This window comes from Apodemus sylvaticus, chromosome 5 (genome assembly GCF_947179515.1).
Source record: "Apodemus sylvaticus chromosome 5, mApoSyl1.1, whole genome shotgun sequence".
Taxonomy (NCBI): domain Eukaryota; kingdom Metazoa; phylum Chordata; class Mammalia; order Rodentia; family Muridae; genus Apodemus; species Apodemus sylvaticus.
The window spans coordinates 104,465,186-104,481,134 of NC_067476.1; the positions used below are offsets into that span (position 1 = coordinate 104,465,186).

General features: G+C 43.5%; 1 pseudogene; it reads left to right on the forward strand.

Moving 5' to 3' along the window:
* The first annotated feature begins 8,063 nt into the window (after positions 1-8,063).
* Positions 8,064-14,362, forward strand: LOC127684901 (eukaryotic translation initiation factor 5-like; annotated as a pseudogene).
* The last annotated feature ends 1,587 nt before the right edge of the window (positions 14,363-15,949 follow it).

Consider the following 15,949-nt stretch of genomic DNA (forward strand, 5'->3'; position numbering starts at 1 on the left):
TCTTTGTTTCCACTTGATTGATTTCAGCCCTGAGTTTGTTATTTCCTGTCTTCTACTCCTCCTGGGTGAATTAGCTTCTTTTTGTTCCAGAGATTTCACATGTGCCATTAAGCTGCTAGTGGATGCTCTCTCCCATTTCTTTTTGGAGGCACTCAGGGCTATGAGTTTTCCTGTGTCCCAAAGATTGGGGTATGTTGTGCCTTCATTTTCATTAAATTCTAAAAAGTCTCTGATTTCTTTATTTCTTCTTTGGCCAACGTGCCATTGAGTATTGTTCAGCCTCCATGTGTATGTGGGCTTTCTGTTGTTTTTGTTGCTATTAAAAACCACTCTTATTCCATAGTGATCTGATAGGAGGCATAGGATTAATTTATTGAGGTCTGTCTTGTGACTAATTATATGGTCAATTTTGGAGAAGGTACCATGAGATGCTGAGAAAAAGGTATATTCTTTTGCTTCAGGGTGAAATGTTCTATAAATATCAGTCAAATCCAATTGGTCCAAAGTTTCAATTAGTTTTACTGTGTCCCTGTTTTTTCTGTTTTCCTGATTGGTCCATTGAGGAAAGTGCAGTGTTGAAGTCACCCACAATTATTGTGTTAGATGCAATGTGTGCTTTGAGCTTTAGTAAAGTTTCTTTTACGAATGAGGGTGCCCTTGCATTTGGCGCATAGATGTTCAGAATTGAGAGTTCTTCTTGGTGGATTTTTCCTTTGACCAGCAAGAAGTGTCCTTCCATGTCTCTTTTGATGACTTTAGATTGAAAGTCAATTTTATCTGATATTAGAATGGCTACTCCAGCTTGTTTCCCGAGACCATTGGCTTGTAAAATTGTCTTCCAGCCTTTTACTTTAAGGTAGTTTTTGTCTTTGACACTGAGGTGTGTTTCCTGTATGCAGCAAAATGTAGGGTCCTGTTTCCTTATCCAGTCTGTTAGTCTATGTCTTTTTATTTGGGAATTGAGTCCATTGATGTTAAGAGATATTAAGGAATAGTGATTATTACTTCCTGTCATTTTTGATGTTATTTTTATATTTGAGTGGTTATCTTCTTTTGGGTTCGATGAAAGAAGGTTACTATCTTGCTTTTTCCAGGGTGTAGTTTCCCTCCTTGTATTGGAGTTTTCCTCCTATTATTCTTTGTAGGGCTGGGTTTGTGGAAAGTTATTGTGTAAATTTAGTTTTGTCATGGAATATCTTGGTTTATCCATCTATGGTGATTGAGAGTTTTGCTGGGTATAGTAATCTTGGCTGACATTTGTGTTCTCTTAGAGTCTGCATGAGATCTGCCCAAGATCTTCTAACTTTCATGGTCTCTGGTTAGAAGTCTGGTGTGATTCTGATAGGTCTTCCTTTATATGTTACTTGACCTTTTTCTCTTACTGCCTTTAATATTCTTTCTTTGTTTAGTACATTTGGGGTTTTGATTATTATGTGACAGGAAGTATTTCTGCTCAGGTCCAGTCTGTTTGGAGTTCTGTAGGCTTCTTGTATATTCTTGGGCATCTTTCTCTTTAGGTTAGGGAAGTTTTCTTTCATAATTTTGTTGAAGATATTTGCTGTCCCTTGCAGTTGTAAATCTTTACTCTCATCTATATCTATAATCCTTAGGTTTCGTCTTCTCATTGTGTCCTGGATTTCCTGGATGTTCTAGGATACAAGCTTTTTGCATTTTATATTTTCTTTGACTGTTGAGTCAATGGTTTCTATGGTATCTTCGGCATCTGAGATTCTTTCTTCCATCTCTTGTATTCTGTTGTTGATATTTGCATCTATGGCCCCTGATTTCTTCCCAGGGTTTTCTATCTCCAAAGTTGTCTCCCTTTGTGATTTCTTAGTTGTTTCTACTTCTGTTTTTAGATCCAGGATGGTTTTGCTCAGTTCCATCATTTGTTTGTTTGTGTTTTTCCTGTAATTCTTTAAGAGATTTTTGTGTTTCCTCTTTCATGACTTCTGCCTCTTGACTTAAGTTCTCCTGCATTTCTTTAAGTTTTTTTTTGTGTGTGTGTGTTTCTTCTTTATTGTTTTCTATCTCTTGAGCCTTATTCTCCTGCATTTCTTTAAGTGATTTTTGTGTTTCCATTATACGGGTTTCTAGCTTATTCATGTTCCCCTGTATTTCTTTAAGAGATTCATTTATGTCCTTTTTGTGCTCTTCTAGCAGCATCATGACCAGTGATTTTAAATCCAAATCTTGTTTCTCTGGTGTGTTGGGGTATCCAGGACTTGCTGTTGTTGGAGAGTTTGGTTCAGACGCTGCCATATTGCCTAGATTTCTGTTGGTAGCATTCTTACATTTGCCTTTTGCCATCTTGTTATCTCTGGCGTTAGTTGGTCTTGTCTCTGGCTGGTGTTTGAGACTCCTGTAAGGCTATTTTCGCAACACTGGATGGCTGGGTTTCCCCTGTCGCAGATTGCTGATGTGCTGCCCTCCTCTCGGGTGCCCTTGGAGCCCTAGTGTGCCTTGTCCCAGATTGTCTCTATGAACCAGGTGATGCCGGTTTGCTCCTTCAGGCAGTGCTGAAGGGTGTATGCTGCGGGGACCTTTTCCGAGTGCTGATCACTCTGCCCGGCAGCTGATACCCCAACCAGGTTGTTGCATACAAGGCTAGCCTAGCTGCTCAGGCCCTGATTCCAGGCAAAAACCTGACAGGCTTAGGCCCAAGTAATGTTCGCTTCTGGTTATGACTGCTAACTGGTTCTGTCAGGTAGCCAAGATGGTGCTGCGCACGCCCCCTGCAAGTCCTGAGACAGTCTGCTGGGCTGACAACTTCCTGGCCGGGTTGGCACACAGATGGCCCACTGGATAGCCCAGGGCCTGGGTGCAGTCCAATGCCTGTCAGGCTTAGACCCCCGAGACGTTGGCCTCGGGCTATGACTGTTAGCTGGCTTTGCCTGCTAGAACTCTCTTGCATCCCGTAGCCAAAATGGCAGTGGAAGCTTCCTTTAAGTGCCGGGACAGACTGCTGGGCTGACAACCTCCTGGCCGGGTTGGCACACAGATGGCCCACCGGACATCCCAGGGCCTGGGTGCAGGCCAACGCTGTCGGGCTTAGAGCCCCTGCGATGTTGGCCTCGGGCTAAGTCTGCATACCTCAGGCTGTCCGTTCTCTCTGGCATCCGAGAGCCAAGATGGCGGAGAGCCTCTCGTAACTGACTGGCGGGAGGCAGAGTTCTGATGTGGCTTCAGTGTGGTGAAAAGAGCTGTAACTCAGCCACCGCTTGCAGCCTGGCTGGCCAGCGATGGTCAGCGGTAGCGGGCGCAGGGCCTGCCAGGACCCTGTCGCCTTGGTTCCACTTGTGGTAGCCCTTCTGCTGGACGAGCCACTGCTGCAGTTGCCACCACCGCTGTTTGTTTGTTTTAAGATTTATTTATTTATTATATGTAAGTATACTGTAGCTGTCTTCAGACTCTCCAGAAGAGGGTATCAGATGTTGTTATGGATGGTTTTGAGCCATCATGTGGTTGCTGGGATTTGAACTCAGGAATAACAGTAGGTGCTCTTAACTGCTGAGCCATCTCTCCAGCCCATGTGTGGGTGTTTTGCTTGCCTATATATCTGTGCATCATTTTGTGTCCCTAGTCCCAAGCAAACCAAAAGTGGTTAATGGACCCCTTGGGTCTGGAGCTACAGATAGCTGTGAGCTGCCTTGTAGAGGCTGAGACTTGAACCTAGGTCCTCTGGAAGAATAGCCAGTACTCTTAAGCCACTGAGCCATCTCTTTAGTCCCCTACTAGGTTTTATTATTCATAGACCCGATGTATAAAATTGTCATTTTCAGGTTGGATCAGAAGACCTGAGTTCAATTCCCAGTACCCACATCACAATCACCTATAACTCCAGCAGCAGAGGGATCTGACACCTTTGGCCTCTCTGGAGACCTGAGCTCATGGGCACAAATACACTCACTTAAAAAATAATGCAATTTGTGGCTGGAGAAATGGCTCAGCGGTTAAGAGCACTGACTGCTCTTCCAAGAGGCCCTGAGTTCAATTCTCAGCAACATCGTGGCTTACTACCATCTGCAATAGAATCTGATGCCCTCTTCTGGCGTGTCTGAAAACAGCTATAGTGTACTCATATAAATATAATAAATAAATCTTTTTTAAAGATACAATTCAATTCAAAATAAAATTGTAACTTTAATAACCAGGTATGATAGTGCACGCCTCTAATCCTAGCACTTGGAAGGTGAAAACAGGAACATCAGAGGAGTTCTAGGCCAACCTCAGCTAGATAGCAAGTTCAAGGTCACCATGTGCTACCTTTTGAGACACTGTCTCAAATAAACAAACAAACAAATCAAAATTTTAAAAAATTGTCACTTGAGAAAGGCACATGCCATTAGGCCCTAAGCTCCTTGAGAGCAGAATCCATGTCTAATCCACTCATCTTTGTGTTCTTGATACTTCACAAGTAAATACAAGCAAATGCCTATTGAGTTCTCAATGGTCTGTACATATCTATAACATATGCACATATTTGCACACACACATACACACACACACATATTCTGAAGAGTGGAGCAGAGACTATAATTATACATGTAAACATGTTCTTTTTTTAAAAAGATTTATTTATTTATTATATGTAAGTGCACTGTAGCTGTCTTCAGACACCCAGAAGAGGTCATCAGATTTCTTTATGTGACTGCTGGGATTTGAACTCAGGACCTTTGGAAGAATAGTCAATGTTCTTAACCGCTGAGCCATCTCTCCAGCCCATGTATACATGTTCTTAAACTTGAAGTGTCAAATACAGAAATGACATACCTCCTGGGTGAAGTGAGCATGTTATATGAGCTCACTTTTTTTTAAATTTTATTCTCTCAGATATTAGAAATGAGATGCTGTAAAACCTCCCATTTCTAATATCTGAGAGAATAAAATTTTAAAAAAAACCTTCCATTTCTTTCTTCTCTGATGAACTTTGGAGCCACTTAACAGAGAACATTTGTCTTTGCCACCTGGTGACAGAACTGAGGTAACACAGTGATGGAGTTCACTTCCCTCCCAAGCTGCACCTCCCCCCCACCCCCCACCCCCCACTCCCCAGTATTCAATCACAGTGCCTCACTGTGGATGCCAAAAAGAGCATCCATCCGGTGGCTCATGAGAGCTGACGCAGCCATGGAGTGACAGAAAGGGAAGTGCTATAGCAGGAAATAGCAGCCTTCCGCACACCCACTTCACAAGCAGGGAATGGGAGAGAGAAGAATACCACAGAGCCATGTGCTCACACTTGCAGAATGATGGGCAGGAAAGGACAAACGGGAGAGAATCGGATGAGAGCTGTCTTTATCACCTGTATCCTCTGCTTCACATGTATGTCTGAATATGGAGATGTGCATGTGAAGAGACAGAGGGAGAGACTAGAATTCATTTCCAAATGCGTGTAAGAGATCATCTACCAGCCGGGCGGTGGTGGCACACGCCTGTAATCCCAGCACTCTGGGACGCAGAAGCAGGTGGATTTCTGAGTTCAAGGCCAGCCTGGTCTATAGAGTGAGTTCCAGGACAGCCAGGGCTATACAGAGAAACCTTGTCTCAAAAAACCAAACCCCCCAAAAACCAAAACAAAACAAAAAAGAGATCATCTACCTCTTACAATTACTCACACACAGTTATCTATGAAAATGCAGATAGGATTGAGACAGAAATGCCTGCTTGCCAGTTCTCCTAAACATATATGTTCAAAAAATTCATACCATTAATGAACTGCAAAATAACTGAATATTGAAGCAGAATACAGCTGTCTATCCTGAGCTCTAAATGTTTTAGCCAAATAGTAAACAAATAATGGATGTCAAATTCTTGAAGATGCTTCAATTAGAAAGAAGCAGGCAGCCCAGTGGTGGTGATCCATGCATTTAATCCTAGCACTTGGAGGCAGAGGCAGGAGGATCTCCATGTGTTCAAGGCCTGGTCTACAGAGCAAGTCCCTGGACCCTGTTTTGAAAAACTAAAACAAACAAAACAAAAAGCCATCAAGCATAAGAAGAGAAAAAATGCACTTTTGAGGTTGGATGCTCAATGTGTGGATATTATGACCTTAGAGCTAAATATATAGCATGCATTTTTCTAAGACAGATAGCATGCATAGCATGCATGTGTTCCTAAGACAGATATGGTACTCTCAATACTCAGAGGCTGAGGCAGGAGGATCTCAGGTCTGAAGCTTGTATGTGTGTGTGTGTGTATGTGTGTGTGTGTGTGTGTGTGTCTGTGTATGATATGTATGTATTTTGTGAATCACATCATGTAACACATGTTGCCTGCACACGTGTGACTCCTTCGCTTCTGCCTCCCAAACATTCTGAAGTGTACCATCCACAATGCCAAGCTCTGCAAAACTTGTAGTAGCTTAGACCTGTCCCTGTTCAGATAACTGAGAGAGGCATAGTTATCTGAGAGAGAGAGAGAGAGAGAGAGAGAGAGAGAGAGAGAGAGAGAGAACTGGAGAACTAAAGAATAGTTATTAAATTTCTTTTCTATGCTTATCCTATTTACAAAAGTTTATTCCTCATAACATGGATGTTTTAATTACCATTGCATAACTGAATTTAGGGAAATTAACCAGCTTGTGGTTGTACGACTGAACAACTAACCAGCATGATGGTGCGAAACTTTAAGCCCGCAGTCAGGAGGTAGAGGCAGATGGATCAATGTTAGTTTGAGACCAGCCAGATCTACATAGTGAGTTCTAGGCTGGCCAAGAATTCACAGTGACACTCTGTCTCATAATAAAGAATGTGTTCCCCAGGGAAAGAATTATAAGAACACTTTCTGTAGTTGGTAGGATATGACAAAGCCAAGGACGAATTTCGGAAGAGCAATAGCGTTGTCCCTGATATGGGAATGCAAGCGTCTGAAAGGCAAGGGTATTTATAGAGGAGGTTTGGACATGTTAGTTCATCCCTATAGGACTCATTGGAGATAGTGACAGGAACGTGGGCAGTGTGGAAGGTGGTGAGTCATGTGATCAAGAGAGGCCACCTGGACAGGGCTCTCCATAGGGGAATCTGAGAGTGGCAGTCTTCTAGGAGGTACAGAGTGACACTCCTGCTCGATGGGTGGCATCTGAGAATAAAGAGCCTCTGAGAATAGCCCATAATGAGAGCAGACTTTGCAAACCCTGGGAGTAGCACATCATGGACAGAAGTATTGCCAAGTATCTACAGAGGTGGCCTGGCCACTGCTATGGGTAATAAAAAATTTATCAAAGATCTAAAGATTTGGGTTGTGTACTGGCTGATTTTGTGTGTCAACTTGACACAAGCTGGAGTTATCACAGAGAAAGGAGTCTCCCTTGATGAAATGCCACCATGAGATCCAGCTGGATGGCATTTTCTCAATTAGTGATCAAGGCGAGGGAGGGCTAATTGTGGGTAGTGCCATCCCTGGGCTGAAAGTCTTGGGTTCTGTAAGAAAGCAAGCTAAGCAAGCCAAGGGAAGCAAATAACATCCCCGCCCCCCATGGCTTCTGCATCAGCTCCTGCTTCCTGACCTGCTTGAGTTAGACTTCTAACTTCGTTTGGGAATGAACAGCACTGTGGAAGTATAAGCTGAATAGACTCCTTCCTCCCCAAGTTGCTTCTTGGTCATGATGCTTCTGCAGGAAGAGGAACCCTGACTAAGGATTTGGAGAACAATTGTAGATATGAGTGGTAGATAGCAAGAAAGGAATATGAGGCTGGTGGCTTCTTTAAAAAAAAAAAAGATATATTTACCTTATGCATATGAGTACACTGTAGCTGTCTTCAGACACACAAGAGGACATCAGATGGTTGTGAGCCACCATGTGGTTGCTGGGAATTGAACTCAGGACCTCTGAAAGAGCAGTCAGTGCTCTTAACCACTAAGCCATCTATCCAGCCCCAGCTGGTGGCTTATTTATTGGCCTTTGACTTAGAGTGTTAATTAGATAAAAGAGGAGAAATGGAAGTGCTGGCCTGCAGGATTTTGTAGCTATGAAACCCAAATAGGAAGAGGGCCCAGATTAGACCAGTAACAAAGAGCCAATCCTGGACCCCCAAACCTGGAAACTATGGAAGGAATTAGATATGGATGAGGAAGAGAGTGACATGAAAGCAACAAAAGATCCCCAGAAACTTACCTTTGATACAAAGAAATCAAAAATCCGTCTGACAGGAGTCTTAGCAATGGTCAAAGGTGAAAAAGACCATGATAATCAAAGAATATTCTGCACCAGAATTGCAGGAATTAGGAAAAGCTTTAAACCAGCAGTGAAGGAATCCCCCACCCCTGGCTCAAGAGGCTGTGGCATAGCAGAGAAACAGAGCACCATAACCACATACCCATCCTTGAGCTGCACAGCCTGAGGCACTCTGGGGGAACCAGTCCCTGATGAGTGGTTCACAGAAGTCTTTAGAGATACTTGGCCATCACCAGAAGACCCATGGGTATCAGGGGCTGGAGGACCATAGCGTAGGGACAGATCATAGATGGAGGGCACTGTGTTTGAGGGAAGCAGTGAAGATGGCCAGTTCACGGGGCCTGAGAGAACAGTTTCGCCAGAGACAAAGAGCTGGATCCAGCAAGGACAGCACGACTGGCATGGAGCTTAGCAGCTTTGCTGAGCCCTTTGGTGGGGCAAGCTTTATGAAGTAGAAAAGGCTTTGGAGGTTATAAATGGCTTAGACCAGCATGTCTAAAAATACGTGTCCTTAAAGTGGGAGAGCAACCTAGAGACAAGAGGAAAGCAAACCAGAGAAGATCTACCTGGCTTAATAAAAAGCAAATGTGGCAAGTTTTGTATCAAGCCCAACTTCCTAAGGAAAAAAATTAACAGAAAGCTAAATTCTGTGCTAATGAACATCTGGAAGGCTTTAAAGCCTGAAGAGCAGTTTACATAAGGCGTCCATGATGTAGGTGCAGAAGAGCAAACCTGCCCCAGGGGTGGACAATTATCCCTCCAGACCAAGAGGGTATCTCTCACTCCTGAGAAAGGATATGCCAGGAGTGGGGACTGCTCGCCCACCCAGGGCCTCCCTAAGCAGCTAGGTGTGGTAGGCAGAGAGACAACAGTGCTAACCCACAACCTGTTTGACCCAAGGAACCAGGTTGAGCAGCAGGGCAGAGGGCGAGAGGGGAATTATTCCTCATTGGCCCTGGGCAGGGCTGGGCAGCATGATCCAGCCCCAACAAGTTCATTATGGCTGGGCAAAGGATGGGGAACACCATGGAAGAACGCTGGGTGTGGGCGTGGAATGGCTCAGAGGGATGAGAATTGTGAATCTCTATGATGGCCCTTCCTTTCCTGGTACTGTAGCCAACACTGTTCTGTGGAAGAAACAATTGAGGCTAACATGATAAACTTTGCTTATATTTAACTTCATTGTGGACTTCTCTGATCATCTGATTCAACAGACTTTCCAAGTGCTTTACCAAGGCTATCTCTGAAGTCCCAGTAATCATTATGGGATGGTCTCTTAGGACTCTGCATCATCACTCCAGCCATCTTCTGTATAAAGGTTTGTTCTATACAGATGATGTTAAGGACATGTGAATGCACCAGACGGACTAAGCGTGGTAGATTAGGTCAAAGGATGCAAAGGCCAGGTATTGTTGTGGAATTCTGGGAAGCTTTGTCTCAGGTAAGGTAGTGATACCCACAAGATGATTAGGGAAAGTTTGCAATAGCCTATAAATGTTTGTAAGTAAACAAAAAGTAAGAAGAGTTGTTCTTAGACACCATAGTCAGGTCACTGGGAATCCCAGTGCCAGGAGAGAGTTGCATCCCCAGGAGTTGTTGGCCATGGAGTCCTCTAAAACTATAAAGGCTATTGCTACTGCTGTTTGTTGCATTCAAGAACTGAAATAGAAGACCCTATTGCTGAAGAGGTTGTAGGTTTTGTTGCCAAGCTTCAAAAAATAAAGCTAAGACTGGGCCCAAAGTGTCTCCTCCTTGTGAGATAGCTCCTGTAATAATAGGAGTTGCCTCTAAGGATGCTGAGGGAAGTAAGATCAAAAGTCCTGTTCAGTCAAGGATTCTGCTTGATTCACAATGGAGGTATGAGGCAAGATATGCCTCACATACAATACTACAGTTTGTGTAGTAGTGCTGTGAATAGTTATGGGTAGGCCCCACTTTCTTATCAGACTTAAGGCCTGATTCAGCTCTACAGAGGAAAGGTCACAGCTGGTACAGGAACTGGCACTGGAACAAAATCTGTGGGCATGGAAGTCCCAGGCTCCAGTGGAAAAGCAACTGCTATCAACCGATTAAGTGGTATGCCAGATAAAAAGCTTCCCTCATTTCTGTTTACAATCATAGGTTATCACTACAGTCCATTTGGACCTTTTTCTGATTCCTGTTTTTTGCCCATTCCTCAGTTGTGTTTTGTAGTAGGAGGAATAGCAGCAAAGTGTCCCAACAGCTGTGTTCTGGAAATGGAGGCCTGGTGAAAGGACGTGAGAATCTGGTACCTCGCTGGAGTTGGAGGAAAGTAAGTCAGACATCCCTGGAATTGGAAGAGAGGAGTCTGAGATTTATGTGCCCTCTCCAAGGCTTGGGGACCCTTTCAGAGGAAGAAATGGAAAGAGGAAGAGGCAGAGGAAGGTGTGGTGGCACTGCACAGGGCTGTCCTCTGAGCTGAATAATCACCATCATGGGGCACTCAGCTGGGCTGGCTTGCAACCCATCATCCCAGTTTGGCTTGTTGACTTTATACATCCCTTTATAGAAGATTGGGGAATGTCACAAAACCCTCACCTGAATTTCTAACTACTCCCTCTCCCTGTTGTAGGTGACTGTCCTGACAGTGTGTAGCCTTTGAGAGGGGCATTCCATCTATATAGCTATTTGAAAACCAGAATTCCTGTTGAGTAAAGGCTTTCTCATGGGGCTTAGGATGGGGAGGAGTATCTACACTACAGAAAGTAATCCCAGCCTGGGCCCTGTAAGCAAGCCCAATAAGCTCCTTGGTTCCCCTGAGTGAATTTTGGTATAATTACACATCAGTTTGTTGTTGGCACCTTAGAAAGAGGGATAGAAATTGCTTATGTGTAACTTTAATTGTTTCAACCTTATTTTTAATGGTGGTTCTTGAATGCTTTAACCTCCTTTGTAGTAGACCACCCACCAGCGGAGGTGGGAAAGAAAGGATACAGGGGAAGTGAGCCTGTTTAGAAAAGTTCTTTGGAGTAATTCCTGTCTGTGTTGTCTGGAAATCAGCAGTTCAGTTCACAGGTTAGACGCAGCAGCTCTTCAGCAGACCAGTTTGCTACAGCGTAGAAAGGAAACAGGAATCAGCAGTGGTGGCACAACCTGACAGAGAGCGCCAGACATGAGTCAGCAGGAGGGACCAGGAGGAACCAGGAGGAACACTCAGGGAAGGGAAGATCAGCGAAGACTGAGATCCACAGGCATTGCACAGTTAGCTGTACCAGCGAGCCAAGCTCTGTCTCCATTCCTTCCTCCCATACCCTTCAAACATCACATATCCACTATGAGCCTTGCCTCAGGCCGTGCCTGGTCTCCACACAGCTCTTGCCTCATGTACATCCAATCAGCTCGAGTTCGAGGAATCAGCAAGAAACTGCGGTACACCACCAGAAGTTTTTCTGTTGTGTTTCTCTCTATGGAGTCCTAACAAATTCAGCTCAACTATGCAATGTAAGGCAGACCAATACATGCATGTGGTTATCAAAGAATCTTTCTTCATAGCCGGGTGGTGGTGGCGCATGCCTTTAATCCCAGCACTTGGGAGGCAGAGGCAGGTGGATTTCTGAGTTTGAGGCCAGCCTGGTCTACAGAGTGAGTTCCAGGACAGCCAGGGCTACCCAGAGAAAGCCTGACTTGAATAACAAAACAAAACAAAAAGAAAAACAACAAACAAAAAAAGATTCCTTTATCACGTGTCCTTTTACGTGCTCACTTTAGCAGAACATCCTCTCTCTTGTGTCTGCTTCAGCAAAACATTCCTTCACCAGTCTGCCTTAGGCTTTCACATCTGTGTCTGCTTTAACAGAATGTTCCTTCATTTGTTTGCCCCCAGAAAAACACCATCCAACTGACTTTCCAAAGAACTGTTAAGTTTCCACTTCACTCACGTCTCCTGAGGGGGAGGAATGTGAATGTGAATGATAGCAATAGCTACATCTACATATAATACTGTGAGTCTCATAAACACAACAATGAAGACGAGAAACTAGATACAAAGGAACACACATGATGTTTCCTCTCATCTGTGGAAAGCCAAAACAAAATGGGCAAGACCAGTCTCTAGTGTTCAAGAAAAGTCAACATCACAGCTGCCTTCAGGAGCAAAAGGGCGTAGAGATGGAGAGGACTGTAGTTCCTTTTCCAGACCAAGTGTCTGAGGTATGTGCGTTTTGTGACAATTTGTTGATGATCTATTTTTGTCTTGCTCAATCCTCTGATTGTGAGTCCTATTTCACAATAAAAAAGATTCATAAAGGTGGAGGAGATCAGAATCTTGTATCTACTCAACTTTACTGCTAGGAGGAGAAACGGTGTTTAGTACTTGTGTAGTGAACAAATAGGATACAAAAGTAAAGACCAGGGTACCTCCCTCAAGAAGCTAGCTATTTTATAGGAATCAAGATGTATAACATATGAGCTGGAAATAAAGGTACGAGTCAGCTACTCAAACTAGTTATGTTTCTACAAAACTCATTATCTAAAAGTTGTAGTCTCCAGTCAGAGCGAGAACATTCCAGAGGTGAGTCTGCATGGGGCGGTGGCCCTTGCCCCTGCCCAGTGCTCCACCCGCCAGGTCTCCAGGTTCTGTGCTGTTGGTGTGGACTCGGACCTGGAGTCACTGGAACAGTCCTTCCCATTGCTCACCTGCAGCACCTGCCCAGCTTCCCCTTCACTCGCAGCCAGCGGCCCCACCCCTCCTTACCCGGAGTCCAGAGCCTCTTCCTCCCAGTACTGGGCAAACTGTGTTGGGTTTATGTCTTTATTTGGCGAAAATGAGCTGTTGTGCAGCCATTGGTACCCATATTGTTTCTCCAATATGGGTACCAATGGCTGCACAACAATCCAAAGAAGCACTGCAATCAAAAGAAGCAAACAATAGGTAATTCTTGTAAAGCCTGTGGGTGCAGAGGCATGCTTGGCACACATCATAAACTGTACATTCATTCCAAAAATCCACCTAAGAATAGTGACATTGGTATAGGGAAGAAAGGAAAGGAAAAGAGAAAGGACAAGGAAAATGGCTCTGTATCCATGTCTTAGTCAGGGTTTCTATTCCTGCACAAACATCATGACCAAGAAACAAGTTGGGGAGGAAAGGGTTTATTGAGCTTACATTTCCACACAGCTGCTCATCACCAAAGGAAGTCAGGACTAGAACTCAAGCAGGTCAGGAAGCAGGAGCTGATGCAGAGGCCTTGGAGGGATGTTACTTACTGGCTTGTTTCCCCTGGCTTGCTCAGCCTACTCTCTTATAGAACCCAAGAATACTAGTCCAGGGATGGCACCATCCACAAGAGGTCCTCCCCCCTTGATCACTAATTGAGAAAAAGCCCCACAGTTAATTTCATGGAGGCACTTCCCAAACTGAAACTCCTTTCTCTGTGATAACTCCAGCCTGTGTCAAGTTGACACACAAAACCAGCCAGTACAATCCACCAGTGAGACACCACCACCTCCACCACCAAGTGAAATTAGTCTTCGACATTCAGTGGAAGAAGAGGAAGATGATGATTGGGGGGAGGATACAACTGAAGAAGCTCAAAGGCACAGAATGGATGACATCGGTGACCATGCACAAGGTCTGACACTTAGCAATGATTTGGAAAGAACTGTAGAAGAGCATGTTAGCATCCTGTCTGATTTTGTTAAGAAAAAGAAAGAAGAGGGATATTGATTCATCTGACAAAGAGGCAGAAAGACTGGATGTAAAAGCCATGGGTCCTCTTGTTTTGACAGAAGTTCTCTTTGATGCGAAGAGAGCAAATCAAATACAGGCGCCATTTTCTAAGATTTTGTCATAAAAGCAAACAGGCTCAGCAGTACCTTTTTCATGGTCTGGAATGTGTGGTAGCAATGCATCAAGCTCAGCTGATCTCCAAGATTCCACATGTCTTGAAGCAGATGTATGATGCAGACTTTTAGAAGAAGAGGTCATTATCAGCTGGTCAGAAAAGGCCTCTAAGAAATACGTCTCAAAAGAACTTTACAAAGAGATTCCTGTCAAAGCAGAGCCCTTTATTAAATGGTTGAAGGAAGCCGAGGAAGAATCTTCTGGTGGTGAGGAAGAAGACAAAGACAAAAATATTGAGGTGGTGTATTTTGGCTGTCAGTGTACCAAAAGTTGAAACTGTGAAGTCTGACAAGGATGACGACATTGATATTGACGCCATTTAAAAGAACGGATGAAACTTAACTTAACAGTATAATACTGAAAACTTTTCGCCATTATCAGCCAGAAGTGTGACATGTATGTGCAAAAGCTAAAGTGGCTTAACATCATGCTACACTTGACACTAAAAAGCTAGTACTGTGAGTGGTCTATAATTAAGCCCAATGAGACATCTAGGGAGTCCATACATATCAGTGAGCAATTGTACTTTGCTTATTTATAGCATGTTTCTTTTAGAAAAACTAGTGGTAGACACATTGGATCACATTTATACACATTTATTAAAAATAAAGATTTGATTTTGTTCATTCTTCAGACTTTGGGCTATGAACGGATTATACGGAAGTAATTGACTAATTTTAGGATGTTACACCATTTAATTTAGGCTCCTTGAGTTTGATAGGTTATTAGGTACTGAAAACTTGAATGCAAACAAATATAATGACCTTACTCAGTCATTAAGAAATGAAGTATTTTGAAAGTTGTATTGCCAGTTCTAATCCATTCAGATTGGCAACTGACAATTCTTGTCATTCTAAGGATATTTGATGATTAAATGACAGTGTGACATCCTCATGAGAAGTAAAAATGACCTATGTGTCCTATGGTTTAAGAGCAAATTTTAAAACTTGGCATTGTCATTTTTCAGTCTGTGTACGTGCACCCCAAATTGTAGTCTTTCAAGTTGTGTGCATTGCAGGTTGGATTAGCCAGGGAAAGTTTTGTTTTGTTTTTGTTTTTGTTTTTGTTTTTGTTTTTTTGAGACAGGGTTTCTCTGTGTAGCCCTGGCTGTCCTGGAACTCACTCTTGTAGACCAGGCTGCCCTCGAGCTCAGAAATCCACCTGCCTCTGCCTCCCAAGTGCTGGGATTAAAGGCGACCGCCGCCACCACCACCCGGCACCAGGGAAATTATTAACAAGTAAGTATTTTGTGTGTATCTAGTGGTTGCTTTGTATTGAGAGAAAAGCTTTGAGGTGTGATTAAATTATAACTCTGATTCTATATGGGAGAAACAGGAAAAAAGGTACACTTAATATCTAGCTAAAACAACATAATTTTTCAACTTTTACCCTTAAATTATAATTTCAAGATGTTTAGACATACTGTATCTTGTTTGTGTTCCCCCCTCCCCAATATTATGATTTATTCTCTAATGCCTATTATTTTGGATATAATAGCTTGTACTTTAGATTTTGGTTGCTATCTTGCCAAAATAAGTGTTACTGTTTTTCAAGCTTGATCCCCTTCCCCTAGTGTCTTATTTAAAGAGAAAGTTAAACTCATGCTTCTGAGTCAGAGTCCGTATTTTGGTGTAAGACTTGGAATATTTTTTACTTCACATTGAATACAAGTGGATACCTGAGAAGCCTGGTGGTGGCCATTGGGTGGGTGCAGCTAGATAAGGCCTGGCCAGCCCTCTCAGAACCTCTGATGAAAGAATAGAAAATGCAGCCTATCTCTGGCCTTCTAAGGAGCCCCAAACACTCCAGAGCCCGCTCTTTGTGCTCTTTGTTAGAAACTAGGTAAAAGGTCACAGTCCAGAGCCCGCTCTTTAAGAGCTAGACAGAAAGGCCTTGACTAGGTGATCCTG